This window comes from Tigriopus californicus, chromosome 4, assembly GCF_007210705.1.
Source record: "Tigriopus californicus strain San Diego chromosome 4, Tcal_SD_v2.1, whole genome shotgun sequence".
Taxonomy (NCBI): domain Eukaryota; kingdom Metazoa; phylum Arthropoda; class Copepoda; order Harpacticoida; family Harpacticidae; genus Tigriopus; species Tigriopus californicus.
The window spans coordinates 11157576-11167387 of record NC_081443.1 but is presented as its reverse complement, the minus strand read 5'-3'; the positions used below and the strand labels follow the sequence as shown (position 1 = coordinate 11167387).

The 9812-nt window shown below is 44.8% G+C and overlaps 1 long non-coding RNA gene across 4 annotated transcripts; it reads left to right on the top strand.

Moving 5' to 3' along the window:
* The first annotated feature begins 5878 nt into the window (after nucleotides 1-5878).
* Nucleotides 5879-7777, top strand: LOC131879367 (uncharacterized). Of its 4 annotated transcripts, XR_009373148.1 has the most exons (6): nucleotides 5879-6450; nucleotides 6514-6601; nucleotides 6670-6816; nucleotides 6877-7049; nucleotides 7114-7592; nucleotides 7658-7777. It is a non-coding gene; the product is annotated as an uncharacterized LOC131879367 (long non-coding RNA). The 4 variants fall into 4 exon arrangements; XR_009373147.1 differs by having other exon boundaries at nucleotides 6514-6816; XR_009373146.1 differs by having other exon boundaries at nucleotides 5879-6601.
* The last annotated feature ends 2035 nt before the right edge of the window (nucleotides 7778-9812 follow it).

The following is a 9812-nucleotide window of genomic DNA, read 5'->3' as shown; positions in this document are numbered from 1 at the left end:
GCTTCGTTGGTGCCCTCCTAGCTTCCCTTGCTACTGGAGTGGCTGGGTTCGTTTTTGGAAATCAATACCATTCGTCCCAAACCGACGCCGAACTGCTGGCAAATCAGAAATATCTGCTGTCAGTAGTTCGTGAACATGAGCACCGTTTTAGCCTCAATTACCGCGACATCCAAAACGTGGCTCGTGGTCTTCAACAAGAGTCGTCTTGGAGGGCCTATAACTAACTCAGCCAATTGTTATTCCTTACTCATCTTGGATTCGAATGTGACATGTTTTCTTTTATAAATTATTTTTTTATTTGTCACTGACACACAAATTTCCACTGCCACAATTGGCACACTCCTCAACAACCGTGATAAAAAATTGAGCATACTTGATGAGATCCAGAATTTGTGTCGCTCAATTTGTCAAGTACAATAACAGAGCAAATTCAAGCAATTCGTATATACTTATTACTTGGCATAATTTTGTTTTGTTTGTACTTCCAAATTGGCATCGCTGACATCTTTCCATATGGTGTACAATTCATCTTACGTGAAATAGCTCAAGTATCGTACTAAAAGCAATAAAACCCGTTTGCTCATTGGAATGGGTGTTTCTTGGTCTTGATCACAGTCCGTGTTGCGTAGATCTCATAGATATCGAATGAACGACGTACATGATTGACTGGTTCGCCGTTTCCCCACTTGCTCCATAGTCATTAACCCACTCCATCTATCTCTCCATCCATGCATAATCCCGTCAAGCAACTGAGAAGAAATTCAAAGACAGCCACGCCCAGACCGAAAGGACTTTGAGCAATCTGATCCAGAACGTTAAGATGATTCAAGGGAAGACGGTGGATGACCCGTAAGCCCGTGTCGAGTATCGCTAAGCCCACATACACATCCAGTTGATGGAGTCAAGCATGCCAGAACTGGAGGAACGGTGCCAGGAAGCCGCTCAGGTGTTCTACAAGCCACGCATTGATCCAATCCTGGACATGTTCGCAAGCATTTCTAACAAATTCACGTTATGGGTGGCCCAGTTGGAAGTTGAGAAGTTCGATCGCCGGCTGTTGCAGAAGCTGGATTTAAGGGAAGACCGTGAAAAAGCGGCGGTTCAGCCTATGATTACCCAAGATACAAAGACTATCATCACCTTTGATGCGGCGAAGTTTATATCGTTGTTTCACGGCGATCTTCGCGAACCAGACGTTCTTGTAAAGTTTTCCAATTGGAGAGGCTCATGGCTAAGCTTGGTCCAAGAGATGGAAGCCCTTGGCGGGTTCGATAACATCACTCTTTTTCAAAAACTTAAAGACTGCTTGGCAGACTGCTTGGCTGGGCCGGCACTGACAATTGCATCGAAGTATTCTGCCCGATCCCAGAATTCTTATGAAGCGGCAATGAAAGATTTGTTGGACAAATTCGAGGACCAAATCGAGTTAGCAGGGTCCAATATCTCTAGCGCGGTTGCCGCCCTCCACTCGTCAGCGGAACACGCCAAAGCCATCCTCCACTCCCTCAATGCTTTGCACAAAATGAAGGATGTGTTTGAATGAGACGAGGTGGATATGTACGATTTCGCCTTGATGAGGACCTTCGTCACGTCCATGACGCCGGAAATGCAAGGGGGCTGGAAAAGGTATAAGGTGAAACGCAAGCAGGGTGCTTCCAAGAATGGCGGGTCTCTCGCTGGTGTCTCAACAGGCGCTAATTTTGACCTGTTGGTGCGAGCTTCCACCTCTCGTCAAGTAATTGGGAATTGTTTCCTTTGTGAAGAGGACAGATCCGACCAGAAAACTTGGAAAGTGCCCCAAAGGCCTTGGACTATCGTATCGGGAGTGGACCAACGTATGCCGTGAAAAAGGCAGATGCTTTCGTTCTACCCGCCCCTTTGCTACGTGGCACAAGTGTCATGTTCAATGCCTTTCATGTCAAGGGGTCAGTGATACGAGCGGGAGTCATCCCATCCCAATGTGCCCCAGAAATCAAAACAGGACTGTTCCTCTTTCTTTTGGTCGTGACGGAGGCTGCCCCCTAGCGGTTAAAAAGGGGAAATGGTGGGATGAAACGAGCTCGCCCATTGTCCCAAGAGCCACAGTTGCATAAATGGGCCAAGAGTATGGAAAGTCAAATTCGAAGACTGTCGGAAAAGCTCGCTGATAAGGAGAACCGACCCATCAAGAACAAGAAACCAAAAAGTGGCAGAAAGTAGACGGATTTGTCTGAAATATGTGACGTTGTGTCTCCGGAAAATCAACCTGTTCACGGCCCCGCCATGGGATTTCAAATAAATCAGTCTACTTTTCATCTAGCCTGCAAACAGCCTTTTGGTCCATGCCTTTTGGTTTTATTGGGTTATTGGGTACCATAATATGTTATTTAATGAATCCAAATGCGCTTCAGAAGCTGAAGGTTAGAGCCTTGAAAAATTCAGGGGCAAATACTTGTTTGTTGCGAAAAGAACCCAATTGAAAGGCACGCCCACAACGCTCATTATGAATGTTGCTGGGGTGCAAACCGTGGTCACGAACAAAAAATGGGTGGAATTTAGACTTCTTACTTAGTCTTGTGTCAGCCCGATTGTCAGCCCGATTCTGGCCACCACAATTGACAGGATTGGCGAGTCCTTGCCGCCAGTCTTTTCAGACCCTAGACAGTACCCGCATCTTAAAGATGTTACGTTCACAGAGAAGTATCCCATAATGCACACTCGCCCCTTAGACGTGCTTATGGGGACGTTTAGGCAAGCTCTGGCAGGTTCGTTTGTTTGCTGGTACCAGAGTCAGGGATGCAAATTTGGGGCTTCAAACATATTTTTGAGAAGCTGACCCTTCTTTTGCGTTGCTATAAGAGGAAAAGGTCAGCTTCCTTAAAACCAGTTTGAAACGCCAATTTTGCATCACTGGCATTGGCAGGCAAGTTTGTTTGCTGGTACCAGTGCTTGCCTAAATGTCCGAATAGCAGAGCCATCCTATTAGCAATTCATGACGCATGAACATAGAGTTTCGTCCGATACCAGTGCACACTCAACCAAAAGGACAAAATTTGTATTGATGCCAAGGGGGGCAGAGCCTAATATTAAATCATAAACAAATGTATTTGCCTGTTCAGAAGCGGACATTATGAAGTACGAACTGCAGATGATGTACAAAGATAAAAACGAGCACTTCGATTTTGGCAAGTTCTGGTCTGGAGAAAATGTAGGAACTTCACCAAACGAACCTAGAGCGAGTGAAAAAACTGCATCGGAAATTCAGGTTGAGAACTTTTTTAAATCGACTGCTAATTATGACCTGAAGGAAAAGTTTTGGTCGGTCGAACTCCCCTGGAAACGTTCCTTGCTGTCAGGCCGAGTCTTGAGCGATAACCTGGCCGCGCTGAATCAATGTGGCGAAAAGTCCTCACCCGGCTTCGTCCAGAGCCCGAGGCTTTGGTGAGAGATTCTTATGAAGAATGCCACTTGAAAGGTTTTGCTGACTTTCCTGTGGAATTGCAATTCGCACTGTACAAGTCTGAATGAGTGGAAGACCAGGATGCCTCGGATTTATTATTCTAGAGCACAGTCACATGTCACATTTTCTACTCTTCTCCGGAAACGGAATGAGACCCCTTTTCTACCTCTTTCAGCGTGACCGATTACCCTACATGCCCCCGTGAGGTTTGCCTCACACCCGGTATCGCATTGGCGGTACTCAATATCGGCAACTTCTTCTCAGTTTGAGGTTGTCATCATTGTCTCCCCTCTCGTGGTTGTCCCTCCTCTCGTCGTTGTGACTTCTCTCGTCGTTGGAACTATTGTCTTCCTCTGTCCCCTCCATGAGAATTTTTGAGTAATGAGAGAGCAGTATGATACGCACTGATCCTGTCCCGAAAGAGGGTCAGGATCAGCGCGTATCATGCTTACTCCTTCATTTGTTCGTTAGTACCTGCCTGCTGCTGTTGGGTAACAATGACTGGGTGCTCCCTCTCTCTTTAACTTTCTCTCTGTCCGAGGTTTGTTATGTAGTGGGACAGGATAAGGGTGTTGGTGTGGTTCACGCCTGCCCCTGCTGCTGCGCTTCCATGATCACCAGGTTTGCCTGTCTCCTTTTCCAGTTTGGTATGTACTTCCAGTTTGGTATGTAGTGGGACAGGATAAGGGTGTTGGTGTGGTTCACACTGCCCCTGCTGCTGCGCATCCATGATCAGCAGGTTTGCCTGTCTCCTTTTCCAGTTTGGTATGTAGTGGGACAGGATAAGGCATGGAGTACGTCAGTAGTGGAGTGGAAAGCTTGGTTGAAGATCGAACGTCTTCTAGCAAGGTTTTGTAGAGCTATGCGTTACCTGCTGATCTGATGCATTCCCGCTGAGAGAGTGCTTAAGCAATTCCATCTTCATGTTCAAGCTCTTGATTAGGAGGTAACACAATACTGAAACGTCTTCTAGCGAGGTTTCAGAGAGCTTTCCCATCCACCACTACCGTTCTCCATGGATAAGGGTGTTGCACGCCTGCCCCCTGCTGCTGCGCATCCATGATCAGCAGGTTTGCCTGTCTCTTTTCCAGTTGGTATGTAGTTCCAGTTTGGTATGTAGTGGGACAGGATAAGGGTGTTGGTGTGGTTCACGCCTGTCCCCTGCTGCTACGCATCCATGATCAGCAGGTTTGCCTGTCTCCTTTTCCAGTTTGGTATGTAGTGGGACAGGATAAGGGTGTTGGTGGTGTTCACGCCTGCCCCTGCTGCTGTGCATCCATGATCAGCAGGTTTGCCTGTCTCCTTTTCAGTTTGTTATTTATATAGGGACTGATATGATTCACGCCTGCCCTTGGTGCTGCGCATCCATGATCACCGGGTTTGCCTGTCTCCTTTTCCAGTTTGGTATGTAGTGGAACAGGATAAGGGGTTGGTGTGGTTCAGCGCTGCCCCCTGCTGTTGCGCTTCCATGATCAGCAGGTTTGCCCGTCTCCTTTTCCAGTTTGGTATGTAGTTTCAGTTTGGTATGTAGTGGGACAGGATAAGGGTGTTGGTGTGGTTCACGCCTGTCCCCTGCTGCTACGCATCCATGATCAGCAAGTTTTGCCTGTCTCCTTTTCCAGTTTGGTATGTAGTGGGACAAGATAAGGGTGTTGGTGTGGTTCACGCCTGCCCCTGCTGGCGCATCCATGATCAGCAGGTTTGCCTGTCTCCTTTTCCATGTTATTTATTGGGACAGGATAAGGGTGTGATGTGGTTCACGCCTGCCCCTGGTGCTGCGCATCCATGATCACCGGGTTTGCCTGTCTCCTTTTCCAGTTTGGTATGTAGTGGGACAGGATAAGGGTGTTGGTGTGGTTCACGCCTGCCCCCTGCTGCTGTGCATCCAATGATCAGCAGGTTTGCCTGTCTCCTTTTCCAGTTTGTTATTTATTGGGACAGGATAAGGGTGTTGATGTGGTTCACGCCTGCCCCCTGGTGCTGCGCATCCATGATCACCGGGTTTGCCTGTCTCCTTTTCCAGTTTGGTATGTAGTGGGACAAGGATAAGGGTGTTGGTGTGGTTCACGCCTGCCCCCTGCTGCTGCGCATCCATGATCAGCAGGTTTGCCTGTCTCCTTTTCCAGTTTGTTATGTGTGGGACAGGATAAGGGTGTTGGTGTGGTTCAAGCCTGCTCCTGTTGCTGCGCATCATCGCGATCATCTTTCTTTCGCTCTTTTGGAAGACGAAGGACAGGATCCGTGCTTATGTTTTTTTCTTCCTCGCTCTTTTGGAACACCAATAAGTGTGTAGTTCCTAGTGGTGGCGCGAGTCTGTTAAAAGTCGGACTCGTACGAGTCTGTTGATTTGATGAAGAATCAAGCCCCCTGCTGGACTTGAGTCTATTAATAGAGTCAGTTCAAGCAAAAAGACTCGTCTTGCGAAATCTGAAGAAAAAGAATCAATATTTTTGATTGACAAGTCCGGACTCGAGTTCGGCCAATTTCTCTTAAATGGTGTAAAAGACTCGAGTGCTTTCGGGCTCGAGTCCGGACTCGCCCCAGCACTAGTACCCGGCAAAAGTTGTTCTAGAGCCCTCTAGTTGTTCCGTACCCCTTTCTCTCTCTCTGGAAGCTTGTTTCGTAGAGATTTAGACCGGTGTATGTCGCTCAGGATCCTCTCCGTAAGAATATTTTTGTTGTGAAGTTACCGTGGAGTAATGAACTATGATGTTTTTAAGCGCCTGTAAGAGCTTCATCCCCTTTCATCAGTCACATAAATCTTTTGAACTGACTGGTTGGGCAAATACTTGGCTATTCTTCAATCATGGAATCGTTGCTCAAACTGAGCCTGCTGTTGTTTTGTAGATTCATTTTTGCACAAATTGCACCGTGATTCTCGGTTTTCTCAAAGTCGAATTATTCCATAATATTCAGCGAATGCTCTAACTTCGAACCAAGACCATCTGACTTTTGTGATACAAAAACAAACCGGCGGCAACACAATTCATTTGGCCAATAATTAAGTGGAGGTAGTATATTGCAAACAATGACTTTTAATCCTGCATCATGAATGGTTTTGTTGCTTTTGGCAGGCTGTAATTCAGCTCACAACTGCCTCTGGAAATCCGCCCAACAACTTCGAAACTGGTGACCTGGAATTGTAGCTAACATTCTTCCCAGGTAAAGTTCATGGTTCTCACCCCTATGGATTCAATTATTCATTTTATACTTATCCTTCTCTTTTACAGCATGTTCAAGGAGGTCAGTGCGATAATTGTCAGTTTGTCACTTACTTATCTTCTTCATCTGTCTTACGGTAACGACACCAAAAGAGGCAAAAGTGCATGGAGGCTTATTATCAAGATGATCTCCTTGGCGTTGTGCAATCAAATGATGTCGGTAATCTATAATTTGACGTTTTCTTCTGTTTATAACCTTTTCGAAAACCATTTCAGATAAATAACGCAGACTTTATAGAAAGACGTCAACGATTTTTAACTAATCGATTCCTCAGACATATAAAGCATATCCCTCAATTTTTATGGGCCAACTACAAACCGGCATTTTTTCAATGAGGAAGGCATGCTGCCTGATGGTTGTGATGTTACAATCGTTTTTACCCAGACAAGTATTTCCGTCCTACATAGGAAATGTGTGTGTTTATGTGTGATATAATGTTTTTTTGTACTTAGCTAATGAATTTCGAGCCTTTACCTTTGACGAGACGGATGATATTGTGGTGACATTGGTCTCACTCAAGCTGCACGTAAAAATATCTGCCTCATGGTAAGCATGGATTTTAATATTTGGGTGTGGGCAAAAAGAAGGCAATTCTTACTTTCACGACCACATTTTCAATTATTGGGAAGAATTCGCAATTTTTTGTTGTGATAGTTTGTTCTCGAGGTACTCTAATCCTCAAAAGATCTACGTCTTTTCATTGAAGGTATATGAAACTTAGTTAAAGTTTCTCATTTATTAAGATAAGGCTGTGTAACAAACTAATCTGCCAGGTGATATTTGTTGGAAGGAGGACAAAAACTTTTTACAAGTTATCCTGCAAGTGGGAGGATGCGTCAGCCTTGACCAGTCAGAACAGACGGCAGATGGGAAGGGGCCAATGAGCCTACATCAACTGCATTCATCAAGGGTATTCGGATGACTATCAATGGTAAGTGCCGTGATGGCAGGAGTGAGTTTGCAACCACCCTGATTTTGGGCCATTGTCGTCTGCAGGTTCGTCCATTGATTCATTGACGACCAAAGGAAGCCAGGATGATGATGAGATCGCGTTTGCCCGGTTGCGAATTTCAACATATTTTTAGCTTCGCCTTTTAACTCCGGGATAAGTTATGAAGGTTTGTCAAAGTGGATGTTTTGGCAGATTGCATTATTTGAATTTCAGGAACAATTTTGGATAATTTCCTTCATTCCAGATTTTATAAATGGATGTTACGTTTGGTGTGGCGGATATAACAATAGGTATGGGTTTAACAATTTGTCATCTCAAAGCTAAAGCTGGTCAATCAAACTTCCGATTGTTCAAAGTGTCAGTTAAGGGATTCCATCTTCACCTTTTTTTTGTTGCTTTTCAGTACCAGTCTCGAGAGAAATCTTGACTGTCTAGTTCCAACAGTCTTAGATGGTATGATACGGTTAGAAGTTGAGTACTCAGCTCCACTCGGTAAGTTGATTTTACGACACACTCATACGTACGTGCACATCCCTTCCAAAGCCATCGCTTCCAATCCACCTTGTCTCTCTCATTTTCTCTCCAGGTGAAGAAGCTAGTTCTGCTCACCATTGGTAAGCATTTAATAATGGCGGGAATCATGCTATCTTCTACAAGTTTCTCCAATTTCATTTTTATAGTCAACACCCCAGCCTCATCGAGATTGGACGTGATTGATCCATTTCGTTGTCTTATCCCGTATAGGAAGAAAAACTACGACGCAATTGACAAACGGGAATTTAGTAAAAAACACATGATTTTACCTGCTGTTCGTGGTTTTTATTTTAATCGATGTAAATTAATGTGGCGAAAAGTCCTCACCCGGCTTCGTCCAGAGCCCGAGGCTTTGGTGAGAGATTCTTATGAAGAATGCCACTTGAAAGGTTTTGCTGAACTTGTCCCTCTGGAATTGCAATTCCGCACGAACCATCCAACATATGTCTTGACTAGTCATCCGGTGATCCGACCAGAAAAAAACACAACGAAATGCCGAATTGTGATGACCAGAAAGATGGTGACAAGACGTTGAAGACATAAGCTCTTTTGGGCTGGACCGAACTTGAAAATTAATTCCATTATATGTGGTAACATTCCAAAACGAAGAATTTCATTGCAACAGAAGATGTGCAAAAGATGTTTCTCTCCGTTCGCTTGAAGAAGGAATCCGATATGGATATGCTTCGATATGTATGAGCACCACGGGGCCAGACCAATCCGAACATTCACCGGTTCACACGCCTACCGTATGGATGCGTCTGCAGCCCCTTTTTGTCAATGCCATGCTTAAAAGAAACGGCCATGAAATGGATAGATCAGTACCCAGAAGCAGCGGAGATCATTCTAAGCAAAACATATGTCGGCCAAGACTAAGATGTCGTCTATATAAGTGACAAAATGATGACACTTGTTACCTACATTCTATTTATTATGGAACAGGGTGGGTTTTATGGGCATAAAATACACGCAAACAATAACCTCGTGTTAAGTGCTATTCAACAAGAAAGAATTGATCAATCTGAAGTAATTTCACTTCTGGGACTAATATTGGACTTGCTAACAGAATGGTTCAAATTTGATCTGGACGAGAAATTCAAGCAATTCAATGATAATGCAGATAAAATCACTCGCCGGAATGTTGTTTCTCTGGCAAGTCGAGGATATGACACCCAAGGCTACGTATCTCCACATTGTGTGGTACAAGTTTATCTTACCAATGTTATGGCTGAATAAGACCAAACGGGATGAAAACTTGCTAGAAAAAACAGTTATGGACGATAACGGGGACGTGATCCCGGATCCGATTGCATTACAACCAATGGATCGTTTTAAGCAATGGATAAAGCAGATTCCACTCCTCAAAGATCTCAGATTTCCCAGATGAGCTAGAAGGTCTACTGAGTGCGTGGCTATCTTTATTCTTTACCGATGCCAGCACGAAGGGAATGGGTGTGGCCGTGTATCTTGTGTCAATGCGGAATGAAGAATATGATTCACAACTAGTCTTCTCAAAGAGCTCACTAATGCCCAAAAATCTTCGGCAAGGAGCAGAGGCAAAGGACGCAAACTCTACTGACGCTAGAGCAGAGTTAATTGGCCTCCTTATGGCAATCAAAGTAGGCCAATATTTACTCAACACGTATAGACAAGTTAAAATGGACC